At 41.5% G+C, this 27,981-nt stretch overlaps 1 protein-coding gene across 1 annotated transcript in view; it reads left to right on the plus strand.

The window, feature by feature from the left end:
• LOC118105825 (rho guanine nucleotide exchange factor 17) overlaps positions 1-27,981 on the plus strand; it is a 63,671-nt gene that overhangs the window by 18,198 nt on the left and 17,492 nt on the right. The gene's annotated exons all lie outside the window — the stretch shown is intronic.

The following is a 27,981-nucleotide window of genomic DNA, read 5'->3' on the forward strand; positions in this document are numbered from 1 at the left end:
ACTTTCTTGCAGAAATGTCAGGCCAGGCCTAAATCTTAGTCACTGATATCCAGTGTAATAACAACACAAGCATTGTTTTTTTTACCATGTAGGGACGTAAGAAACGAGCCCGCAGCAACATCTCAGGCTCCAAAACCAATAGTTCAACAATCACAGGTGAAGTGGGAACACATGCCAGTGGACCTGACACATTTATCAAGCTCATTATAGCTTTCATTGTCATTTTGTTGCACGTTATCTTCGCACGTCTGGTGATTTTTCATCATTTCAGTGCCGCTACAACTATCAGTGAACAGCTACAAGGTTGTGAATGAAAGCAGAGCAGACAAAACACTCATGATTAGAGACGCCAGCTCCTAAAATTAGCCCCCAATCTGACCTCGAAGTGAAAAACTCTCTTATGAGGTTTTAAGGGAGTCTTGCGTCCTTGTTAGTCCTCAGATGAGATTTTTTTCTTCATTTAGGCTTTTTGCACTTTCTGTTTTTTCCGATATCCTCATTTTCTCTTCTCTGAATCCCTTGTTTACTTCTGAGACCTCTCTTCAGCCTGGTAATAAGGCTGACTGCCATTTTGTTTCATCATTCAGTGTGACACCGTGTTCGTGTTAGGATGGAATTCTGCATCCATAAAGTCAGACTTGAGTGCTTCTGCAAACTTACTCTAACTACACTAGTGTGATGCCTCTACTGGATGCGTGAGCAGCACTTGTGCATTGCGGAACATCTTGCCTTTAATTTTGCCGCCCATGTTATCAGGCTAGAGTGGCCACACTGCCCGTATTAGATGTGCTGCTCTTGTAGAGAGTTGGGGTCTCGCCTATTTTCTCTGTGTGCTGCGTGTGGTCGTGGAAAATTTGTGAAAACGATTAGTTTTTTTACATTTTTAACACTTCTTGTTCCTGTTTCAAAGTAAAAGCACTCTGGCATTTCTGTTGACTGAATCCATTCATTTGTCTTAACAATGTTTTTATTGTTATCACAATTAGGCACTGCTAAATACTGAAGAGTCCTGGCATTTAGTTGCGTACGTTGACCTTGTTTTATTCAAGTAAATACAGTAGTGATACCAAAAACCTCACGTAGCAGTGACTCAGAAGGTACGCAGCCTGTGTGTACAACAGATACGCTCGAGACGCAGCCATCACTGTCCATCATGCCACAATGTATATCGTGCTTTATCGTCTCTTTTCCTCTAAATGGGCCCATAATTATAGATCATAGAGCCTGGGTCCTTTAAGGACCCAGGCTCTATATCCATTTTTATATGCAGTCAGTGCTTCAGACATTGATCAGGTTAAATGTACAAGTGCCTCTACAGTAAAAAAAAGGAAAGGCTGTTGCAGCATAAATGAGTCCCAGTTGAATAATCCTCTAAAAGCCTTTTTTTAATCCAGCATGTGATCTTTCTGGCAGCCTATCACTGTCCAAGTTCACATACAGACTTCAGAAACATATTCTTTATATTTGAAAACTTGCGGTATTGGCTTTTAATTTGAAAAACGTGTGCAGAGGTGAAAACAGCATGGATCCTGCCTTTTAAGGAGCTATTCTGTGTTATCCCTCTGTCAGGAGCCATAATTGTCTTCATTGAGAGGGCAGGGCAGGAAGTGGGTTTGGGGGAGGCTTTTTTTTTTACCATCAAACGTGCAGTCACACACACAGACACACACATACACACACTGCCATCCATGTCAAAGCAACAACACAGAAAAGACAGTGGGGGAACTTTTTAAAACTAACTCTATGCCAGTCTTGTTTTGGCTCGAACGATGGTCACCTCCATGTGTATTCATTGTTGTCCATGGCAACTGTGTATGTGGGATTGGTGTGTGTGTTACTGTAGGAATGTGGTGACATCAGAGGGCCTAGTTTCTGTTTGAGAGAGGAGAAGAAGAAGGATGAGGAAAGGAAGAAGTTTGGGACCATAAAACAAGCTTTTGTCTCGTCCACACGTTTCTGGTCACCCCATCAGTCTCTTCGCCCTTTATATGTTTATCCCCCATCTTTTCCACCCACTGAGATCATGGCTTCGACGTCGGTCTCGCTTGCTTTCTTTCTGACCCCGTCTACGTCTTTCTCCTTCTGTCTCCTTCACCTCTCTCGCTCTATTTTTATCCCCTCTCCCACTGAGCTCACATCTGGATCTTATTGACAGAGTGAACAGCCCTTCAGCCATAAAAGAACCTCTGGACTTTCTGTGTGTGTGTGCGCGTGTGTGAGTGTATTTGTGTGTACTTGGTATAAGCGTGGCACATAAACACCACTGGATTAACAGGAGATTTCACCAAACCACTCATGCATTCACACGTAGTGTAGGAAAGTTCGGCAGCAGCCACAACACGACTATTTGCTGTAAAATGTTTTGTTCAGGAGCAATGTCTGTGTTTTTTTAATTTTATTTTTCAATTGGAATCCATTTACAGGCTCTCATGAGGAATTTAGTGAAATATTAACAAGCATAAATATGAACAAACTTTTACTTAAGAACTGCTTAAATTTTAATCTTCCATATGAAGAAATGTGTCCTCTGAACCGGTTGAAAATGTGATCAAACAGGTTGTTTTCTTAGTAAAGACATTAGATTCTCAGTCATCCAGGTTTTGTATCTTCAGGAGTTGTACATCTTTACAACTGGACCAAAAGGCTTCTTCAGTTCCAACAGACTAATTGGAGGTTCAGGGATTTAACCTGATCTGTACCTATGTTGAGAGTCGTTATGTTAAACAGGCATAATGATGAAGGACAGGTTATACTTATTCAATATTTTCCTTGGTTCTTATTCCTCTCTCAAATCCTTTTTAATCTCCTCAATTGAGCTCATATTGGTCAATTAATACACATGTTACACCACAGTTGCTTTGCATTTGATGCCTGGAGTAGATCTGCAAAACGTTACAGTGTTTGCGTTGGAAAACAGTAACTGCCCGTCAACATACAACTTATTCGGCATCTTAAAGTCAGCTGGATGTTAATAGAAAGTCCTGTTTGAAATATTGCCCTTCATTGTATGGTTATTCCTGTTACTCTGGAACAATGGTCTTGCAAATCGCGGTACAATATTGCTGAGAATGTTGCACTGTACCGAGTGTGTAATTATGCATATGCGTTTGTTTTTCTAAAACCACTAAGCTAAAATGAGCCGTGCACTGAAAGTTTAGGATTGTCTTCACATCTTATTGTAGATCCAGAACAAATAATCTCACTTTTAACTCTGACCAATAAGTATATGCAAGATAATATTAAATCAAAGCTTCAGTTGAATGTCTGATTGTTTAGTGGGGATACAGCACTGAGCCTCCTATCCATTGCAATTATTCTGATTAATTTGACTACATTAAATATAGTTGTCAGGAACCATACAAACACAGGAGGTGCACATTTTACATTCTTAAATATAATTTGTCTCATCCACAACAAGATATTTCTCTTTTCGACATTTCGAGCTATCAACTAGGATATCTGCTGTAGGTTAAATTGTTTGTAAAGCTTGAGTTTTGTCATTGTCTTGTCAGCAGTCTGAAAACCCAGTTCTACTTTGGGTCATGTAGAGACTCGTGGTACATCATAAATCTGACAACCGCCTCTGGTGCTGCCGTCTCTCTGCTCATTGCCGTCTGAGGTGAGCAGCCTCCAGGGTCGACACCAAACCTCTTGACCTCTCTTCGCTCACCTCTGTCTCACCTCTGTGGCAGTTTAACGCTACATGCATTAACCGGGCAGAGTATAACAGACAGTTACACGACAGCCTCTTATCTTATGGTGACAGGCTGCAGCGTGTGAGACACTCTTTAGCAGCGAGACAGTGATTTGTCTGTCAGTTTAAAAAGGGGATGAAAGAGCATGGACAAGGCTCAGCGAGAATCATAACTCATGCCACATGAATATCAGCCTCATCGCTGTGGTCCAATTCAGGGGTCTGTTGAGGTTTTTCTATTTGCGTCACCTGCTTGCAGCTTGTCCCGCCCTTACTTTTGCATCATTAGCTACTTTGAGCTTCTGCATTTACTGCAGCTTAACTACCCAGACACTTAGCTTTTCTAGCCTCACCACCAACATGCAATTAATCCTGGGATAGGTTGTACCGAGATGGGTCCCCCTGTTGGATCCTTTGTTGTGCCAGACTAGCCACGCCACTGTGACGCAATCTGTCTTCAAATGCAGACTCTGAAGGAGGCGGCCCCTGAATTGAGACACAGTGTCAGTGGTGGTTCATAGAGTTGTAGATTTATTTGTGTTGGCTAAAACACATGATATGGGACTTGCTATGTGTTAACCAGTAAGGGTAGTGATTGAGCAGCTTGTGTGTGGGTGAGTGTTTGTGTTTGTGTATATATACATGTTCATATGGTGGTGTGGAGAAAAACTATTATTGAATCCATCCTTGTGAAGACACTTAATAATCAGTCCTCACAGTTTCAAATGGTGGTTGAGGGTCAAGGGTCATGCTGAGATTTGATTTATGGTTAGAGTTGTGGTAGGCATTTAGTTATGGTGGTAAAGGTCAGGGTAAGGGGCTAGGAAATGCATTATATAAATGAGCGTCCTCACAACTATGGTAAAAGAAGTAGTGTGTGTGTGCTCTATTATTAGGTAGAGGAATGGTGCAGGCCTGGGAATGTTGTCCTCTTCAGAAAAACAAACTTCTCTCCCCCTCTGTCCCCCTCTCTCTTTCCATCCTCTTCATGCGAGATGGGAAAGACATGATGGGGAGGGAAAGATAAGGGTGAGGAAGATGGCATGAGAGAGGATGAGAGAAGGGAGGAGCTTGTCTTTTCCTTCTTGCAGAAAACAGAAATATTGCTTCACTCTCTCATCTTATGTTCAGTCTTTTTAAAGTTATGATATAGATCTATCATCCATTCAAGGGCATAAGCAAAAATGCTCTAAAAATACACATAGCTGCATTTAATTATTTACTTGTCGACAGCATGGCATCAGAAATATGTACACAAATTTATACAGATTTAATCTTAATACTTTTGAGGACGCTAGGCTTGAGGCAAATTCTTTGGGTAAGGCTAAACTAAGGTAATGGTTAGGTGTGGCTGACATAACTGGTTGTGTTAGGCATGGCTAGATTAATCTCCCAGGGGGCATCAAGGTAAAAAAACTTGTTCACCCTATTGACCTCCATTGTACATTGTCAGTTTCACTGAAATTGTGAAATTTCTAACTGGTCAAAAAACCCACTAACATCTGGCTTTTGTCTGCAATGGAAGTAGATACAATCAGCATTCACTCCTGGGTCAAATGACACAGTTTTTTGATCGGATCTGGGTCCAATCGGCAGAGATGGAAACATCCAGATGAAAGCATTAATTTGGCGAGGTGAGAGAGCGCCTCTGTTGGGTCGATTGCCTTTCTTATCGGGTTTACCCGTATTAAAAAAATTCACAAATACCTGCTATTGTTGGTGTAAAAGAGGTTTAGCTCGATTGACAGAACATTAATTGTCAATAATTGTGTAACTGATTTATTGTTCAGGTCATTTTTGTCCTGAATTTACTTCCAACTTTCTAATTCTGTAGCTTCGCTAGTTTAATGGTTTTCTGTGGTAGTAAGTTCAACATCTTAAACAAAATGAATAGTAGTCAGTTTCTAACATCCACTGAAAAACCAACATTGAATTCGATGAATAGAAAAAGAAAATAATTGTGGGATGTATTGATAATACATAACATCCAGAAAACGGAACGGTTGGTTGTAGTTCTGCTATGATGCCTGAGGTTTTCTGTGTGTAAGACACTCTTCCAAACAAGCACAATTCAAACCAAGAAATTGGGTCTAAATAATAGTTTTTGACAATTTTTAAACTGGGAGCCACAAGATGGAGGATTTAAGACCTGACATTGATTCCTAACAAATTCTTTTGATTAATCAAATTATGTAGAAACAAATAATATGCGGTAAGCCTGGCTTTAGTGTCTCTTGGATTCTGGGAATTAATTCTGTTAGTGCTATTATTGTTATTGTTAATTAATTAATTTCAAGTAACCTACATTTCCGTAAAGTAGCCATATGTCTTTGGATTGTGCTGAAACAATAAAACAAAAGCATTTTGCATGAGTTATAAAGCAACATGGAAGAATAATAAAAGTGTCAATGTCTCCCAGCTCCAGAAAACTCTTTCTCTCTGTTGATAAAAAATATTGAGAAATATATTTTTGGAACTTAAAGTCAAAAATGTCACAGATTGTACTGAAGGTTTATGTCTGCACTGATGTGTATATTTACATGTACAGTACATTCCTCCTTATGTAGCGTGTGTGTGTGCGTGCGCGCTCATGCAGACATGCTACCTGGATTCATGCATTCCAGTCCTTTGGGTTCAGGCCAGAACATTCTGGGAAGCAGGCCGGTGCCACAAGGAGGGAGGTGAAGATAAAATGAAAAAAAAAGAAAGGATTCTGGCTTCTTATAATTCCTTCCATTCTGAGGCACAGATCCCAGGGGTTATTTTTGTCCCTTCTGAGGAACCGTAGCCATAAACAAGCTGATTGTGATGTAATCTTTTTTCCTCCTCTCCTCCTCCTTCATCTGTCCCTTTTACTGCTCTGTTAAAATATTAAATAATCTTGAAATATGCCCTTTGTCACATGAGACTGAGGATAAAACCTTGTTTTTTCTGCCATGTTGTAAAAACCCAAGACTTCTGCAGGAAGCCTTTGTGGAAAAATAAACATAAATGAATGAGTTCCTGGTAATATATATTAATCTTTGTGTAAAATACATTTTGCTGTGTGCATATAGATGCTATCACAGTGTCACAGTGTCTAAGAGTGGATGTCGGTGTGAGGACTTTAGCAAAGTGGTTAAACTGGGCGTCAGTGTAGAAATGGCAAGGAACATTTAGTTTGAGTTTAGTCAGCGTGCGTTCGCTGATCTAATCGCTCCCAGTGAGAGCAACACTGGGATTGAGCCCGTATCACACACACACACACACATGCAGACACACACGCAACACTACCATATAAGGAGAGAGCGAGAAGGAATCGGGCAGGGTTGAAACAGGGGGTCTCTTTTCTTCTCTCCCTCTTTTTTCTCCCATTTTCTCTCACTATCCTGAAGTTCACTGGTAGCTCTCTCTTTTCCTCTCTCTCTCTCTCTCTCTCTCTCTCTCCCTCCCTCTCTTTATCTTCCGTTTCAGTTTGCTCTCTCATCCCGCTCCTCGCTCTCCCATACTTCGAAACCGTCTCTCTTTCTCTCAGAGGACGGTCCACACCCAGTTTTTGGAAAGCTCTCTCTGTCCCATTTAAGCCTTTTTGCTTCCTTATTGACTTTACCCATGAGTACACATTAACTAAACTGCTCAAATAGACCATTGATATTTACCCAGTCCAAACACATGGTGCCCAGGAGTGTAAGGCCATTAGAAAATAAGTCAGAATCTAGAGTATAAGCAAACAAAGGAGCATTTCCACTTCCACTGATGCAATGCAACAAATGCAGTTATATTTACTGTGTGGCTGTTGTTCTCACTTCATTGTTATTCACTGTTTTGTGCAGATATTTAATGTCTCAAAATGTTTTTTAGAGATTGAGCCCTGCAGCCGACCCCATGTGTTTGACATTTCATGTGTTTTCATTGGTTTGGCTCGACCAGCGAGTTGTAAACCACTTTTTGCATTTCAGCAGCTGATATCAGTATTTGGCAACATGAGGTTCTTATTGGAAACCAGCAATAGTTGGGCTTGATAGTTGATTCAGTGTCGTCTGTTGGTGTAATGTACGTCTGAAAGGCCTGTTTTTTGTTTGCATTATTGATCCCTTGTGTTGGTTTGTTGGTATAACATTTGTCTGTATCCCTGTCCTCGTGTGTGTGTGTGTGTGTGTGTGTGTGTGTGTGTGTGTGTGTGTGTGTGTGTGTGTGTGTGTGTGTGTGTGTGTGTGTGTGTGTGTGTGTGTGTGTGTGTGTGTGTCGTTATTTCTTCCCTGAAGTCACGTGGAGCCTCTGGGACCCACAGCGTGTTTACGAGGAGGCAGAAAGTTCAGTGAGACACTGTTGGTGAATATTTTGACAAGGCAGTGGTTAATGTGTACAGTAAAAATGACAGAGAGCACCCCCTGTGGCTTCAGTGTGTGCGTGCGTGCGTGCGTGCGTGCGTGTATGTGCTGTAGTGGAATGTGACTGTTTCATTTGAGCAGTTATAAACGGATCCACTTCCTGGGAGTATCCTGTGTGTGTGTGTGTGTGTGTGTGTGTGTGTGTGTGTGTGTGTGTGTGTGTGTGTGTGTGTGTGTGTGTGTGTGTGTGTGTGTGTGTGTGTGTGTGTGTGTGTGTGTGTGTGTGTGTGTGTGTGTGTGTGTGTGTGTGTGTGTAAAGAAAACGTTATCCATTTTTAGTTCTGTCCCACTGGGGGCACAACTCATCGGAGGATAGTCCTCAGTCAGGTCCTCGTCTGTTCACATGGACCATGAGCACAAAGCAGCTCTTTATGTCTGACATTCCCCTTTCAGCACTTATCTTTATGTATGTAGCCTCAGCCTATATTTGCTGGTTTGACATGTAACATTTGTCTTTGTTGCACGAAAAAGCTAGAGGGATGAAAAGTGTTAAGTTTCGAATAATTGATGTGACAATGATATTTCTTGGCTACATCTGATAAACCTGTACTCATTTAAAATCAACTCGCTAGCTAGCTAGTTGCTAAGGTGCTCTAAGATGCTAAGAGCCTGCTGCTGTTAGCCATACTGGCAGCATGGCCCTAGAGATGGCAATATCATTCAGTCAGTTATTCCACCACTTTGGTCCTGGCAAACAGCAACTTGTTAGATTACAATGACATTTTATACAAATATTCATGTTCCCCAGAGGGTGAATTGTAATGACTTCTCCTTTAGTGCCACCTAGAGATTGACATTTATTGTTTTTACGTAAATATCTGAAAATTTTGTCCGATACTTTGTTTTGTGACCAAACATTCCCATCAACCTCTGTGGTATTGTTTGTTTAATGCTAATTACAAACATGCTAACATGAGGCATAAGCTGTATCCCAATTCAGCGGCTGTATCCTTTGGAGGGCTCGGTCTACTCCGAAAAGGCCAATGCGAAAATGAGACGGGTCGGGTCTATGCATGATTTCCTATTTGCGTCACCAGCTTGTCCTACCTGTACCTTTGCATTGTTAGCTACCTTAAGCAGAGAGCTAGCTTGTATAGCTTTTTCACCGGCGCACAATGAATCCTGGGACAGGTTCGCCAGAGAAGGATCCTTTGTTGTGTTGCTTTGGAATGGAAGAGCGCCACTTTTGAATGAGCATTCAAAATGGGACAGCCCAGTCGCTCCATCGTGACACAGTCGGCCTTTAAATGCAGCGCGTTAGCATGTTTGGATTTGGCACAGCAAGTGAAAATGCTAAAAGTGCTACCTGCCACTAGCATGTGAGCATTGTCATTTTCAGCACATTACCTTACTGATTAGCATTACCATAGCCTTAGCTTTTACTGAATCTTTAAAAGCTACATATCCGACCGCTTTGGAGAACCGGATTACTAAGTCACAGTGATTCAGGAAGGCCAGGACCACGATACCTTGAATTTGGAAACTTTTCGACCTTATTTGACCCTTATTTAACTGCTGCAATACTGAGTTGACCTACTTACTCTTCTGGTCTGCCTTTCCAGTTGGACCTCCATGATGGGGCCAGATGTTGCTTGGAGATCTGTGATTGTGATTGTGAAGCTTCTGCCGTGTTACACTGCAGGGTAAATGTTTATGTGTGAGTGTAGGTGCTAATCATGAGGTGTTCTGTGCTGCCTGTTTTTTCTTTCTCCATTCATGCTTTTTCTTCCATTCAGATGTTTCTGTGGCAACCAGCGTTACATAGCAACTAACCAGCCAATAACAGAGCTTACTCCATCCTTCCCTCGCCCCAGTTCACCTGCCCTCCTGTCCGAGCTGAAAGAGTCTCACAGGGGTCGCTCCGCAGCCCTCTGTCATTAGACTGAGCTGTCACTGATCCTTAAGGCTCTTCTATAGGGAAAAGCTACAACGTAGCTGCTGATCCTGCAGAGTAGCAAAAGCTTTTACATTGTGAAATTGTAGCAGCAACAGAAAGGTAAAAACGGGTTATCTTTGGCGTGGGCGGTGATGGCCTCCAAGCTGCCATGAGGCTTTCACTGAGCTGAATAGAGGCAACAATTTACAACACCTTTCTTTCAACAAAATCAAACTGTTCGTCGCTCAGCATTTCTTCTTCTGACACGCAAAGAGGTGCAGGTTTATGAATGGGCTTGACTTCCTGGATCCCCTCAGGAAATCTTTGTGAGCTCTTGAGATCACTGCACTCTGAACTTACTTTCTCAGAGAGTGAGTGAAGTTTCCAGGTGTGAAAGTCCATGCAGTCCAAGCATGAGGCATCATGCATCAAGCTCAAAAGGATTTATTTTTCTCAGAGTGAGTGTGTGTGATAAAGGACTAAACTTTGAGAGAAACCTTTCTGGATCAAATGAAACTAAATTGATCCCTCTCCCTCTTTCACATCTGTGTCTTGATACTTTGTCTCCACCCAGTTACACCCTCTCATGAGATCTGCCCTTGTTCTGGTGCTTTATGTCACTCCTGTGTGTGTGTGTGTGTGTGTGTGTGTGTGTGTGTGTGTGTGTGTGTGTGTGTGTGTGTGTGTGTGTGTGTGTGTGTGTGTGTGTGTGTGTGTGTGTGTGTGTGTGTGTGTGTGTGTGTGTTATTCTCAGACCTCATCGTTTGACTTCAGATTAGCTCTTTAGCTGCCTGCGGTGCACAAACATGGGACACAAATTCTTTTGTGTCCCATGTTTGTGGCATTCCATAAATCTACTCATAACGATTCCATATTCTCCGACACCATTTTCCTGGAAAAGTTTAGCTCTATTCAAACTTGCGATTGTTTTGATTGCAGAAAGCTGTAATAAGACTATTTATTGTATCATTTATTGTAGCTTTACTTGCTGACAAACCCATACATGCAAGCACACACACACAATAATGCACACATGCAAGGATTTTAGGCCATGAGGGGTCAGGAATGTCGAAGAAAGAGGGATAAAGAGGGGAAATGGAGAGAAAGAGGGATATGGGGCAGGATGAGGGGGTCTGGTCAGAGGGAGAAAGAGAGAGAAAAGTGAACTTTGAGTTAAAAAGAAGAGAGAAAAAGGTACGTGCAGTTTGACATTTCTCCTGTTGCTTTTTGATATCACTATAACTCTTTCTCCATCCCCGTTCATCTTTTAAACTAATCCTTCTTTCCCACTCTGTCTGGACTGTGTGCATCTTTCCTGGGAATGTCTCTTCAGGTTCCCTATATTACGTCCCTATACCTCCCGAAAATCACTGGTGTGATGTGGCGTTTATTTTCCAGATTGTGAGAGACGTGAGAGGTTTTCTAGAAAATGAGCAGAGAGAGGGAGGAAAAGAGATGACACAGGGCGGCAGAAAGGACAGATTGGTGGGAGAGGCAGAGACACAGAGAAGGTATTTCCGGAGCGGTGCTGGGGTTAAGACTAGTCTCCATGTGGCTGATGGCTATCTCTGGGAGCCCATTGCATTGTGGGATGGGTTGCTGGACAGGAAGTGGATGGGATGTCAGATTACTGGCTTGAAATGGAGGACATGGACGGAGAGTGAATCCAAGGCTCCTCCTGGTGTGTCACTGTGATGCTGTTTGGATCTGATATCAAAATTCATGTGAAGACACAAAGGAAAGTGAACTTTGTTGAATTTCATGCTCATGTAATTTAATGGAAGCTGTTTCTGTTCTTTTAGCAAGGTTCCTATTTTCTTTGCTTTGTGGATTTGATTCATGAAATACTTTAATCAATGACATTTAAAGTACTTGACTTTTAAAGTCTTCAGTATTCTTTATATTCCACACCAATAATGAAACCCTCAATCTCAGATATGTTAACTTTAATTCAACAAGCCCCATGAATCTTTTTGTAATTGCTACAGTTGATCAAATAATGGCTTCATATGAATGTTAATTCAAGTCCTGTTATTACAGAGCATTATTTTTTGCAACTCTGCAGATTGTTGTTGTTAAACATTGCAAATCAAATGTACAATCATGTACAAGTCTATTCTTAGAGCATAAATCTATGGCTGAAACCATTATTTTCATTATTTATTAGGGTGTGGAGTAGCTTTTGGTTTATTCAATTGATCTGAATAACATTAGAAAACAGTAAAGACAAATGCAGTTTATCTTTAGTTCATAATTTTATGTGTGTGTGTGTTTGTGTGCGTGTGTGTGGAGGAATATTCTTCTTGAAAGCCTTCTGTGTTTGTGTGTGTGTTTGTGCACATGTATTTTAGCCCAAGTGCCAATCGTGTCCTTGCCTCAGTCTCACCTCTTGGGGACAAAGGATCTTTTCACAGCACATGTATCTCTCTCTCCCTCACACACACACACACACCACACACACACACACACACACACACACACACACACACACACACACACACACACACACACACACACACACACACACACACACACACACACACACACACACACACACACACACACACACACACACACACACACACACACACAAACCTAAGCCTGTGCACACGCTTGCACACATACACAGATCCACACCATCCCATATGGGCGTATTTGGAGAGCAAGTAGATCTGGTTACCTGTGAGTTCTCTCTCTCTCTCTCTCTCTCTCTCTCTCTCTCTCTCTCATACTCATACACGCACACACACACACAGTTTGATAGCAGGTGTTGTTTACGCTGCTGTCTGTTCTGACCTGAAGACAAACTGAGGGAAGTGCCTGAAACCAAAGCTACTGTTTTTTTCATTATCTTGTGGCAGGAAGAAAAAGAAAACACACTCTTGTCATTATATTTCCATTATGACTTCTGCCCCCTAGTGGCTAATGTTAATGTATACATACAGGATAAGGCATGCTAAACTGTAACATTTAGTGATCTGTGCCTTTTTTTTGCTTTGACTTTTAGTCAGTCTAAAGCTCATTTCTTTTCATCTTTCCATTATTTTAGCATATTAAAGACAGAGAGGGTAAGAGAGGGTAAAAAGTCCCTGGAGACGGAGAGATGAAGAAAAGTGGAGATAAATCAATAAAATGGAACATATACAAGAGGCTTCATCCTGACCTCTCATGCTGAAGACAGTGGGGAATCATCTTTTTCTTGGGATCATCTGTCATTTTCTTGCTACTCAGTACTGACATGGGAAGCAAACAAAGCTCTGTACACCTGGAGCACATGCAAACACACACACACACACACACACACACACACACACACACACACACACACACACACACACACACACAAAAAGTCATGTGGTGCTTGTTCATGGACAGTTTCTATTTTGATGTTCCATTATTCCATCTTTAAGTGTGATGTGTAAGAGCATATCTATAATTGTACGAGTTTTGTTTTTGATAAACACCAGATACACACACACACACACACACACACACACACACACACACACACACACACATAGTAGTGTGTCTGTGACTTCCGAGGACATTACATTGATTTCCTGGAGACGAACACTAACCTTAAACATAGTTACCACTTGTCTAACTCTAAACTTGACCTAACCTTAACCCTAAACCTAAACCTAGCCTTAAAACATGAGTTATACCTGGACCACACACACACAGGCTCAGATGGTACGAGCTGAATACATGCACAGGTGTGTGGTGTAAAATCTGTTTTGATCTGTTTGGGCAGTCATGCGTCCATCTCTCCTCATGTTACTCGCCCTTTCTCTCTCCCTCTCTCTCTAACTCACACACACACACCTGTGGACCAGTGGGTGTGTTGACAGGTGTCATCAGTCCTTCTACATATTTATGTACCGACCGCCCCCACACTGACTCAGTCTTTACGGTGCGATATTGGCTCGGAGTGTGTGATACAGATGTCACATCAGCTGTCATTTAGCAGCAACAAACACTGACACGGGCAGGCAGGGTGGCTGCTGAGCAAGAATTAAACCACACACACATTTCTGTGCAGGGCGGGGAGGAAGTAGGAAGTTTGACCACGGCTGCAAATTCAGCTCATGTGTGATCTGCACCATATGCGCATCTGGCATGGTCCTCCAGTGTGGTTATTTATAAACGTTGTTGACTGTGTCGATGCAGGAATCCACAACCATCAGACTCTCGAGTGTTTTTTAGATGATTGAAGGTAGTTATCAGGCAACAGGTTTATTATCTGGTGAATGTTTAGACTGAAAAGGGAGGTTGTGAGTCTTGCTCTAATAATCCACAGTGAAGGAGGAGGGGATCTTCAGCTGCTCGTGTAGTTTGGTTTTGGGTGGAACTGGCTTGTGTGTTAGGAGCTGTGAGCTGGTAACTCATCCAGGGAGAACACTTCATCATCAGGCTGCTGCTGCAAATGCTCATGTACACACACAGACACACACAAATACACACTCATAATTGCTTTTTTTCTTCTTCGCTATCTCACAGCTGCATTAGTCCAAAACTAAACAGGAAATGCTGAAGACGTGAGCATTTTGGAGTTGCTATGGAAACAAGATGCGATGGCTGTTGTTGTAACTGATCAGGTGATGATTGGTGCTGACTTCTGCGCTCTCATGTAGCTCAAAGGATAAATCTGGTGATATTCTATATTGATTTTTTTTGTTGGGAAAACCTCATTAAAGGAACAGAGTCAGTAGTGAATCAGTCTTATTAACATGTTATGTCTGTGTTGTTAATCGCGTCTCTGCCATAGTTGTCTGGAAACGTAATATCACAATGTTGCACTTGCTCAACATGTTCCTTCATTGTAATGATCGTGGGTGCTGTAGTTCATTCTGAGTTAATCCCACATGCTGCTGTAAATACCTACTAGTGGAAAGTGTGTTATTCTGCAGCTGCAAATACTCCACACAACAAATACACCATACATTCTGTTTAAGCACATTTTCTAAAACTGCAGTGCCCTGCTCTTAAGAAAATAGGGTTTTATTTCACAAAATGTAAACAAAATGTGTAAACTTGTTAGGGTAGAAACACTAATACAGATCTATCTTTTTACTTTAAACTCATACCTCAGAGGAAAATTAGCGTTGGTGCTTGTTACAGCATTATCAATTTAGTTTTATTTTTGTTATTAAAGCATATTTATACTGTATTTATTACTTATTAAATTGCACGACTGAATTGCGTCTTTGCACACTATTGTTTACAATATACAGAATTACTTGACCTGCATGTCATGATGCTTATTCTCCTACTTACTTCTCACGTGCTATTGTACCGTACAGTCCGGACCATCCACCACAAATAATTTATGTATTTTGGTACTACTCTTTTTCTTTTTTTTTTGTCCTCGTCCTTAGAGCTGCATTCTATTTCTATATAAGCACACTGAGAGCAATGTAAAGCCAGAGTCAAATCCCTTGGGCAATAAAGCCGATTCTGATTCGATTCAGATTCTAAAAGCAGTTTGTGAAACAGAAAAGAAAACAGATGTATGTTCCCACAGACCCATGTGTACATATTAAAAGTGTCTGTGCTCAAACTCCAAACATGCCGGAGAGATTGTCTCTCTGATCTCTGTCACCAGACCTTCAAAACCGTCTTATTGTTTCTATGGCAGCGAGGATTAAAGGCCAATTTCCTGCCACGAGCTCGACCTTTAAATGTCCTTTAGTGACCTTTCTCTCTTGTCACCATCTGATCTCTGCTGGAGAGAAAGAGCATAAGTCTGTCTGTGTTTAACCGCTCGCTGCCGGCTGCAGGAGAAGACAAAAGCTGCCCCGAGCTTAACTTCACTGTGAACTTCAACGTGTTACAAAACCGACTGCGGTGTGTCCGTTAAGCTATTACACCGCAATTCTTAGTGTTTGTCGTTTTAGCCACAACTCTAAGATTTTACATATCTGGAAATGCTCTGTATTAGGTTGGTCGACGTCACATCACTTGACGTCTTCAATGTGTGTTAATATTTCATGGTGCAGGGTATTTTTTAAAGCTACCGTTGCTTCTCTCACTCGGCTCTTAAGCAGTTCGGCTCAAACCCTCCTTGTGCCGTCTTCTACTTCTGCAACTTCTTCATTAAAACTGCATTTTTAGTTTCTCTCTGAACCACCCAGGCAGTGCCCACTGTCACTGATTTGCACCCACACATGCGCAACATTTTCTCCATCATTATTCTCTAGTCACATATGTTGATTCTTTTTTCTGTGTTTCTCCGCGCGTGTGTGTGTGTGTGTGTGTGTGTGTGTGCATGTTTGCTTGCTGCGTGTTAATGGGCTGCAGCGCTGCACATAATTTATGAATTCTTAAAGGCCCGTACTGGCTTCTCTGTTTGTTTTAGACATTTAACTTTATGGCACAATGCAGCTGTGAACAGGAACTGGGAAAGTTGCCTTTAAGATGTTTTTTATTGTAAATATATGATAACATCCGAAGTTTGATCAAACATAAGGGAAGGCATGAAAACCATCACTTCTCACATGAAGCCAGGAGTCAAATCTTGGCTAGTAGCCTGCCAGCGGAAGAAAAACTAGGATATTAGATCAACATGGTCTCTCACTGCTATGTTGCTTAGAGTTTCTCATATTTAATATTTTCAATCACTTGAAAAAATTAAATGGATTTTACCATGTCTATGTTTTCTCAGTTTTTAAAGAATTAAAAGCAAAACAAAATTTCTACTGGTCAAAAAACCCAGTAACATCTGCTTTTGTCTGCAATGTGAGTGGATACAATCGGCAATCACTGCTGGGTCAAATGCTGAACACGTGGGTTTTTATCGACTCGGTCAACCTACAAAATAGCCATGTGTCCTGGAAGTTTAGGCTGATGTGTTAACAGACGTTAAACGCAGGTATGGTCCTTTAACATCACATCCTTGCTCGCTGTTGTCATGGTTATCTGTGGACTTCAGGTCATTTGGTGCTCTGCTCGTGTGTTGGTGTGACCATAAAACAGACACAGAGGGGGTTTCCTGTTCAGATCTGTGTTCATCAGTAGTGGGAGGAAGAGCTGTGGAAATAAAATGTGACTTGATGGGAACTAGACACTGTTGTCATCAGATGTTTGGCACTTGTTATCCTGACAGAGGGATCATTTGATAGAAGCTAAGGAGGTGAATGGAGGAATGGATGGATGGATTTTTCATCTCCCACATGCCTCGATCGATTATTTATGGCGGGATTGGTTGAGCCTGTCTGAGCGGAGCAGAGCTCAGTGCTGTGAGCGTCTGCCCTGCCTGCTGTCTCTCATTATACACACCCAGGGGGAGGGCCGTGACACACTCACACCCACCCACACAGACGCACACACATTTTACTGTCTCTCCCCTGGTCCATACACACACCTCGACAAGCGCTCAGACCCTGCTTACATCATCCGTGCAGTAGAAACTGATCAGACATCCGTGCATACATGCCGAAGCAGGCTCCCTCCGCATGCAGTGTTTGTGTGTTCTGCATCACACGCAGCTTAGCCTACCTGCTCCAGAACAGATGCACGCTGAAGACGCAGGGCAATTTGCAGAGAGTTTGTTTTCCAATGGACTGAATTATTCAAAAGCATCTTGTTGCCAGAAGAGGAAACAACTGGAGGATTTAATGTTGTGATTTAGAGGGAAAGATGATGATTCCCTCCACGCTCACATGTGCCTGTTTTTCATTTTGCTGACGTGAAGACCAAGTTTGTGTGAGTAAAGAAACAATCCGATAAAGAAAACAAACCCTCCTCAGCTTCTTGTTTCATTTGCCAAACTGAGCCTACGTCCGGGCACATGGTCCGCTCCACATGCTGCAGATGGTTCGAACCTTAGCCCAGTTCAGCATCGCCCTGGAGGAAATGAACGAGAATGGGGAGAACACAGGAGATGCAGGAGGAGGTGGTGGAGGAGGAAAGAGGGATGCTGGTGGTGTAGGAGGAGGAGGAGTGATGGGTAAAGATGCTGTGGAGCAGTTCAGGAACAACAATGGCAACTCCAGCAAGAATTTGAATCAGAATGGACTTTGTGCTGGACACCCCAACGGAGAGGTAGACTAGAGTTTGTGTTTATTTAATTTTTTCAGTTGAGATAAGTGTGTGTTTGTGTGTGTATGTGTGTGTCCTTCACCTTTGCAGCGTGTCCAACTCAGTTTAGCTTTTTACTCCACCAAACCTCTTCCTCTGATTAAATCTTTTTCCTGTCGCTCTCCGTCTCAATCTTCTCTCACCTCTGACTTCAATTTTTTCTCTTTAACTTGTTTCTGTTAGTTTCTTTGACTGTTATATCTAATTTCTTGTTGGATGATATCTCTTTCTTCGGATTCTCCTCTCTCTGTCTCTCTCCCTCAGGCCTGTCTATAATATAATTAAAGCAGAGTGAATCACATGATTATCTCCGTCACCTACCGTCACTTAGACTCACAGCGCTCTCTGTCCATCTGCACTTTTTTCGTGGATCTGCAAAATCACTGTGCTCCCTCTCTTTATTTTATTTATTTTATTTTAAAGCATCTGTAGCAGCATTTCTTTTTTTTGCATCATGTACATCAATGATTGGGTTACAGTGCGTGTGCTTGAGAGGGAGCAGAATCAACACACAAGTCTTTGCCTTGTATCCACACATGTATGCAGTCACAGGCAAACTCACACATACTGTAGACATAACACAACCTCTGCAGTTCCGCTAATCTTAACACCTCGGCCTGTTAATCCAACACCACAAGGATTCATGTGTATGTGGGAGGTTCTATTACATAGTAAATCTTAGTCAGTGCCGAGTTGCAGTCAATTTTGTCTCATGCAGAAGCACAAATGTCTGTTGGTGAAACACAATAACATTTATCACATTATTATATATTTCTCTGTTTGTATACCAGCATCCAGTGGTTGAACCCGATTTGAGGTTATTGACGTATTCATATTTGCAAAAGACCCTTATGCTCCATAAATTGTCAGATTTGGTAATAATCATAAAAATCCCAATTTTACTCAGACCATGTTGACAAATCTTTTTAACAACTCCAAAAACCTCCAAATATATTGTTTAATATCAGAAGAAACCAGCAAATATTTATATATTTGTTAGCATTTAAAATCATTTAAATGGTTAACTAATAATTAGAATACTTGCCAATTAACTTTTGTCAATTAAGTAAAGTCCTCGAGTAATTGTTTTAGTTCTAATTGTATTTAATAATGTAAGAATATAAGGATCAAATGCTCCTATTCTCTGGGCTTCTTTGGGGTATTGATACAGTGATTATTGAAGCGGGAGGAGAGTAATGATCCACCTTAACAGTGATTATCTTATTGTGATGGTGCGAATGTATTGAGCCCTGGAGAGGAGATGAGTGGAAGAGGTGATGATGATGGAGGAGATGGGAGATGGATCAATAAAGGGAGCGTGCCAGTCTGCAAGAGAGAGAAAAGTATTGATCAGTATAGAGTCAGTCAGAGCAGTCAGTGCCCTGTAAATGACAGATAGGGAGAACATGGACACTCATACACACACGTGTGCTCTTGCTTTTATCTGCATGACAGAATTACATAAGACGGCTGAAAGGCTGAAGCTGAAGAGGAAGTAAAGGACGAGACTCCTTCACTTCCAGAGCTGCAGCCTCGAAATGTGAACAGGATGTGACAGTCAATCTTAGGCTTTTTACAGAGGAGGAGATAGGTGGTGAGGATGCTTTCTCTTTGCGCTGAGAGGCTGCTCTTTGCTGCTTTTGCAAGGCTGTTGCCAGGGGATACAGTCATGGGGATGGGGAGGGGAGGTGTGACGACAGTGATGCGAGGATTGGGCTGTGTTTCTGTCGCAGATGAAATAACTTCAACTTAACATTCACCATACAGACATTAGATCTTTAAATCTGACTGTCAGCTAGGAAGAGAACATTTCTCTAAATGTCAGACGTGTTGGCCAATATGGAGAGAATTTCAAGACCCAACTAGGATGCGGAGAGTGTTCAGTTAAAGAAGGTCAGAATTTAGTTTCTACTTTTGGCAGATGATGTGGTTCTGTTGGCTTCATCATGACCTCCGCTGTGCAATGCATCAGCAGTCGTCGATGTAAACAGACGCCACAAAAAGTTTTACCGGGGATGTGATTGTAATAACATTGTCGAGATCTTAAATAAACCAATTCTATCACTTGTAGTTACTAAAGTGACAAACCTACAATATCCTAATAACATCTATGCTAATGCAGGTGAATCAATGACATTTGCCATTCATCCAATGGAAATTGAAAAGCTTGGATGCTCTGCATTATTTCGCATATAAATCAAAAGCACACAGCTTCAGGCTGCTAGCAGTGGTCTGTATGCAGCCCTGCCAGGATGCTTTGTTATTAGAGGAGCAGTTAAGTTCAGTAACATTGCTGCTGTACTCTGGTTAAATCAAGTGCATCATGTATCTTCAAAGAGGGGGGATGCGACATGAAGTTTATATATATATTTTTTAAAGGTTGTTATTTTTCTCCGTTGCGTGGCTGCATGGGCTCAGCTTTAAAGATAAGTTGAGGAGTTCGGACATTTGGAGGGAGCTTGGTGCAGAGCCTCTGCTCCTTTGCGCCAAAAGTTGCCAGTTAAGGTGGTTTGGTAGTCTTATCAGGACGCCTCCTGGAGGTTTTTTCCGGTCATGCCTAACTGATAGGAGACCCCAGGGTAGACCCAGAACTTGCTGGAGGGATTACATACCCAATCTGCCCTAGGAACACCTCAGGATTCCCAGGAGGAAGTGGAACGAGTAGTTTGGAAGAGGGAGATCTGGAACAACCTGCTTAGTTTGCTGCTACCACGACCCAACCTCAGATTAAGTGCATGAAAATGGATGGATGTTGAACAATGACCCAATACTAAACATGTAACAACAACAAAGTGAACATTTAACAAATACCCGCTACACAATCCTTGGTGTTAGTCAAAATCATAGATCAAACTTCCTGACAGTGTTTGCGACATTTTGAGAACTAAAAGACAAACAATATAACTGTTTGTGAGAAGTTGTGTTGTTCCAAACTCGCCATGATGCAGCAGCCATCCCAGCAGCCGCCCCTCATAATAGCGCGTGCAAGTCTTTTTGTGGTTGGTTCAGGTCAGAGACAGAAAGACGGTGACCTTACATGACGGCTCACAATTGAAGGCAGCTGTGGTCGGAACTTCACTCCTTTGTGGGCAAAACACCACAATTATACTAAATTCTTTGGCCAGAGGAAGATTTAAAAAAGGAAGTAATGAATAGATAAAATAAGAAAATAAATTCTACAATTGAATACCTTGCATTGCATATGTTTTTTGTCTTTCAGCACCACCCAAACACTGAGAAGTACCACTGTTATAAAAACTAAGAACAACACAACAAAAACTGTTATTTAGTTATAAACAAACAAAATCCCGGACAATGCATAATACAGAAAACCATTACCAAAGAGAGCTTTTGCTTTTGTGTGTTCTAGACCGTGGAGCAGTTGAATGTTTTGGTAACCACAGTAGCAGCAGTATAATATGACAGTGAGCAGAACAACATGCACTCATAACAGTGCTAACAAAGAGATACAGCACATAGCCTACATAGGGGATAAACATTATGACCTTTGGTACTTGAGACCTCAAGTCAAACAGAGACGGCCTGTTTGACTTGTGGACGCCGTCATACGTGCGCTGCCTGCGACTCTGACTCTGGTGTATGTTGTCTTTACGGTTATGCTGTAATGTTTGGCTGCAGTTGTGAGGAATAACTAACTTTATGGACCCCCTGTGTCCACACCATTATCAAGACACGGGAGCGGACGGAGGGACACATGGGAACATGCTGTACTACTCTGACACACGAGAAGGTTTCCTCTCAGGTCCCCTACAGTGTGAGGGCTGAATCCTATGGGCGGTCCTTCCCGTCATATTTATCACTGCACCACAGGCAACGAGCCCGATTTGAACTTAAGTGAAACATGATTGTGAGAGGAAAGAACAACAATGCAGATACCATGGTACTTAACGTATAAACACACACTGTGTGACTGTGATGTACAGGCTTGTCTTTAAACAGGTCTTAACTCATGCTGATCAAATTACCCAAACATAGACGTGCTGTTGAGACCACAACTGTTTCAGATCAAAGCTATCTGATAACAAATAATTCAGAGTTCTGATCTCAAGATTTCAGCTCTGAAGAATGTGTGACTTAGATTTATGAAGGATATTTAACTTAGGAGATGAGACACAAATACAGTTTTCTTACCTTTTTCAATTAAACGAGACATATTATGCTCTTTGAGTTTTTCCTTTTTCCTTTGATGAGTTTTAGGTTTTTTGTGTATGGGTGAAGGGAGCTCCTCTCCCATACAGAAAACACTGCTCCTGAAGTTCCTGAAACGTCACATCAGTAGTCTGACCGATACTTCTGCATCAACGTGACGTAACATAACATGCTTAGCCTCTAGTCTGACACGCCCCCTAACAAGACAGGTAGTGCGAGAGCGGAGAAGGACATTTCCTTGAGGTACTCAAAGAGACAGGTGTGAAAAGCAAGCGTTTCAGAGGCTGAACAGAGAAGCTGCAGCAATGGACAATATGAGGAAAGTGATGTGTTTTCCAAACATTCGAGCATTCAAACCTTTTCAATTAATAACACAGATTAAAATTATGAACCTGGATATGAACATAATATGTCTCCTTTAAAATATGTGTGATGGTAAAAATGTTTAAGCAACAACATGTTTAATGTACTAAGAAAGAAATCCATGAGCTGAGACCACATTAAAATAAGCAAGCAATACCATAACAGGAGTAGGAGTGCATCACATGGAGGATTAAAGGTTATAAATTATGGAGGCTGGTGATTTCCAAACAACAAATGTGATATTTCCTCAACACTTAATTTCAGTAAATTAATCTTTTATACATGAGTGAAACAAACAGACTTGAACAAATTCATATCATGTGCATTTCTTCCCCCCCTCCCTCCCGTATTTCCTACTTTTCACCATTTCCCGTAAATAAGGACAATTACCAGAGATTGTTTACAATTAAAGCGGAGTAGAGCCGGACCAGGTGCAGCGTCTATTGCTGCACTGATGCAGTGGACCACCATCTGAACATGTTAAACGCAGTACATTAAGACAACAACAACGTGTACCTGTAAGGCTTTTACAGTGACAGACATTGACGTACTTGTCGACGTGTGAAACAGAACTCATGTGGGATTGCACTGATGCAATGTGAGACAATAACTGTATCTGCTTCCACTGTCTTTGTCTTATATCCACTGGCTCTGCTGCTTAATTCTACGTGATAAATATGATCAAATGCTGCTCAGGGGAAGCCTTTTCAGTATCAGATATTCATATCGTCAGTGATGACAAACAAAAGGGCTTAAACTTCTGTACCTTAGTCTTAGCATTTCTGTTACTGGCCGATGTCTGCACGGACACTGTACTTCTGTGTATGTACAAAACTAATAGTAGAGACATAATATCATGCATATCTACATTGATTTAGGAGTATAACCAGCCCTAAAAATGGACAAGACCTTTCTGTCAGCTGATCAGATGGTTCTGATCTCTTGAAGTCAAGTCAGTTTTATTTATATCATAACAAATGTGTACAGCATGCAACACCATTGATCCTAAAACCCTTGAATCAGATACTTAATGATAACTTTGAAGGGGGAAAAATGGAGTAAACCGTAGGAGGTAAAAAAAGAAGGCATACTTCTTCTACTTCTGGACATACTGGCCGCAGAATAAAGCAAACAACACAATTACATCATAGAATGTGAACATGGCAAAATTAGAGACTAGGTTTGAATATATGTTTCAATTTCATGGCTCTGGGACGCTGACATCGTATTTCTTGCACCAGTTTCCTTGATGTTGTCTTGTTCCCACACTTCAGTGACATCAGAACCACTGTAATCAGACCTGATTCTTAACATATCACTTTATCTTTGGAAGACAGGCAAATGTTTAAAGAATATACGTACTGTGTATATATATATATATATATACGCACAGACTTGATTACACCGGATGAAAATGAGTAAACAGTGACATTGTGTGTCATCATGGTCCCACAGTTAGTTTTTGTGACTGTATTACTGGAGTCAGCGGAACTCTCTACCCTGGTGGTTGACGGACACACTGGTCTGAGAGCGTCTCTGCAGGACTGTCGGCTCTGCTGTTTGAGACCAGTCTGTCCTGTGACCATACAGCCTCTCAGCTGCGGTTACTATGGCAACTCCACCAGCAAAATGAAACTGGCATTCCTTGCATTATTTCGTGTGTGTGTGTGTGTGTGTGTGTGTGTGTGTGTGTGTGTGTGTGTGTGTGTGTGTGTGTGTGTGTGTGTGTGTGTGTGTGTGTGTGTGTGTGTGTGTGTTGTGTGTGTGTTTAATCTGACTAGTACAGAGCAGCTCGCCTCCTGATTTATCTCATTGTCACACACACACTCCTCCCTATCTTGTTGTCATAGGATCAGCGTCATTATCAGCTTGAACAACTCTCAGGAGATGACTGTGTGTGAGTGTGTGTGTGACAGTGAGTGTGTGTTCTCAGATGTCCGTGTTTGTCAGGCTGGCATCATGACTCAAATTAAAGTACACATGAGAAAGAAAGAAATGAATGTGTATTAATTAATCAGATCATCATAAATTGTGTTGAATTTGTCTGAGCGCAGAGGCAGCTGTGTTCTTGTGTGTGTGTGTGGGTGAACTTGTTTTTGTTAGCTCTGCAGGACATTTTCCAGAATAAACACTGACGTGGTCAGGACCAGTGGACCTCATGAGGACCAAAACCTGGTCCTAATGATCATTTCTGTGACATATACTGTATTGTGATAATTATCGACTGATGTGATCATTTTTATCTCTATATATTTTTTCCCCATATAGCCTGGCTCTAGCTTCCAGTGCGTGAGGGAAATGTCAGCCCAGAACAAAATATCTGCAGCTAAATAAAAAAACACAAAGGTTCTCAGCTGTACGAGTATATGAAGAATAATCAGTCACTCGGGCTGATTTCAACTCTTGGTGTTGGTCAGTAAGTTAAAGTTGTGCAACAGCAGTTTTAATATTCCTAGAGATAATTGTTGAGCAAAGCAAATGCTTTTGCCTGATAAAATCTGTTTTCCCTAAAGTTGTAATCAAATGAATGGTCAATGCTAACACTATTAACCAATTAGTTATATATTTTCCAATTCAGATATCAATGGCCAGTATGTTATTGTTTCATATAATGAAAACAAAACCTGGAGAAGGTCGGTAATTGAAATGTAATATCTCTAATAAACTCAGTGAAACTCATCTTCAGCTACTGTAACATGGGAGACTGTGGTTGTGCTTTAGTGCCTTGCTCAGTGACACTTCAGCAGTACTTCTGCTCACAGTACCAGGGGACTGAACCACAGAGTATTTTGAACAGACTCCTGTTTGAGTAATGTCCTAACTTGGAGGGTAATTTTGGAGTATAAATGGATGATTACTGTGTTATTGTGTTTCCCTCTTTAGCCATCACTGTATTCCTTCTACTCCATTGTGTTTGTATGTCAGGATAAACATGGACTGAATCCACTCACTCGCTCAACAGCTGATGATTTGACATAGAAAATCAGCCTTCGCTATTAAAAAGCCAAAATGTAATCTGCTTCTGTGCTTCCTCTCTTACCTCTTTACCCTGCCAATCACTTCCATGCTCTCTCGGTCACCCTCTTCTCTCCTCCAGTGGTACCCCACAGTGCCCCTGGGATCCTTTCGTATGCCAAACACTAAACATGGCCTTTCTGGGAAGTTATTGTTATGGTTATTTATAGGACACAGTGGTGCTGGCAGAGGGGAGCAGGGGAAGAGGAGGGAGAGAAAAAAAAACCTCTGTGTTTTCGAGGCCTCCATGTAGGTGGGTGTGTGTGTGTGTGTGTGTGTGTGTGTGTGTGTGTGTGTGTGGTGCGCTTTGAGAGAGAGACATTGTGGTTAAACATGCAGCACCACAGGGTTTTGCCCGTGGCTCCATCTGATATTTAGTCATGTTTGTTACCAGGATATTTTGGGGCTGTCCCCTGAGACCCCAGAGATAATTCATCTGGCTTGTTCCATGATCCTTATAGTCCAGCTTGTCACTCTCCCACCGCTGTGTCTGTCACAGAAAATACCATTTTCTACCCAGAAGAAGTGACGGGTTGCAACTTTAGTAGCTCCAACTTCTCAGCCACTTCCACTGATTGTTTTAGGGGAAAGCTGTTGGAAATGTTTGTTATAGTTTCTCTGCCTTTTATTTTTCTTTCTCTGCATTTTCTTCCCTTCTTTTTCATCCATCGTCTGTGTCTCTTTCATCGTGTCAGTTTCTGTCATGGCCCCAATGTGTTGGATTCATGTCCACTCTGCGGGAGCGGCTCCTTCACTTTGCATCCATAGATCATGAGTCATTGTTAGGGTGGAATGCTGAGTAATGCTTTGCCTCGGGATACTTCCTGGCCTCAGTGACCTCTAATCCGCTCCCTGCGTGTGTGTGGTTGTGTGTGTGCTGGCTATGAAAATGCAACTATTGGGACATGTAAGCATCTGTGTTTGCCTCCCTGACGATGAAGCACACTGACATTTAAAATCGAATTTCAGTCAAACTGATGCAGGAACTTAAACCTGCAGGTCCCTAAAAGGCGAGAGGCCCGTCCCCAAAGTACAAAGGAAGTGCTAGGTTATTTTTTAACGTAAATTGTGACGTTAGTTTCACCTTTTTTTTTCATAATAACACCGTCTTTTATAGACTGTTGGAATAAGCAGTGATTACTTGCAGTCGGAGTGATTTGCTTTATGAATGTTGTTGCAGTTTTGCGGAGTGTGTTTGATGACTCAGCATTATTTTGTACAGCAGACTCATCACTAATGGCCCATGGGCTGTCAGAAAGCACTGCCTTGGGAACAGGCATTATGACACAGGTACTAAAACTGGAAGCAGAGTTCCAGGAAAAGTTGTTTCAGTTGAAAAAAGCTGTAAAAAGTTTTTGTTACTTGTCTTTTTTCCTCTGACCTTTTCTTGAGACTCATTATGCATTTCCCAACAACAGATATTGACAGTGGTGGGAGGTACGAATACTATTTACTATCTTCTCCACTGCATTTTTACAATTCATCTGGTTACAGGTTTTAGTAATCACTATGAGCAGGCAGGTAACATTAGACCCTCCCTCCTGTAGCAGCTGCCTCACTGGTGAAGAAACACTTCAAATGGATTTGGAAGAGGCCACTGCCCCGGCTCAGTCATTAATTATGTGATACTACAAGTACAGTATCAACATCTGCAGAATTCTTTATTAATAATGGAAAAAAAGTCAGCTTCTAGCAGTTGTCAGTCATGTGTTTTGGGGGCACATCTTTAATGGGAGGGCCGATGGGAGAGGGCAGGATGTATTGGTGTAGCCTGCTCTTGCTAGCTTTTTCCAGGATTAACAACCCGAGCTTTAAGTGGGCTGTTTAGCTCTGGCCTTGTAAGACAAAGAGGTTTTCTGAATCATTTTTAATGACATTTCTTTATTTTACAGTTTTTTTTTTATTTGGACCCGAATAGAAATACATTGGAATATATGTGAATACATTCTTCTTGATGTTTTCACTTTATTGATGCGTTTTTACAGTGAAGATACAGACAGGTAATAGGTGAGCAAGAAATCAGTGTGATGTAACAAAGGCTTCTGACCAGATCATGTTGTGGTTATGTAATATGCAAGTTCACCAAAATTCCTCAATATGTTACATCTTCTCAAGAAACATTAATATAGTATAATCAAATATTCACTGCAGATAATAAATCCTGTAAAACCTGACTCTGATTCTCACAGGTTTCACTGGAAACCACACTTTACGAGCCCATTTTAAGGTTGCAGTGTTTTACTAGAGGTTGATTTCAATTAACTTGATTTCAGATTGTGTATCCATATTAAGTTTCATGTTTTAATGTGCACTAAAACTCAATGTGTGTAGTCACCATATTTTATGTCCACAGTAACATGTTGTTTTACGCGCATAACTACTCATTGTGTAAACTGAGTATAAAATCTAAATGC

This window comes from Hippoglossus stenolepis, chromosome 4 (genome assembly GCF_022539355.2).
Source record: "Hippoglossus stenolepis isolate QCI-W04-F060 chromosome 4, HSTE1.2, whole genome shotgun sequence".
NCBI classification, from domain to species: domain Eukaryota; kingdom Metazoa; phylum Chordata; class Actinopteri; order Pleuronectiformes; family Pleuronectidae; genus Hippoglossus; species Hippoglossus stenolepis.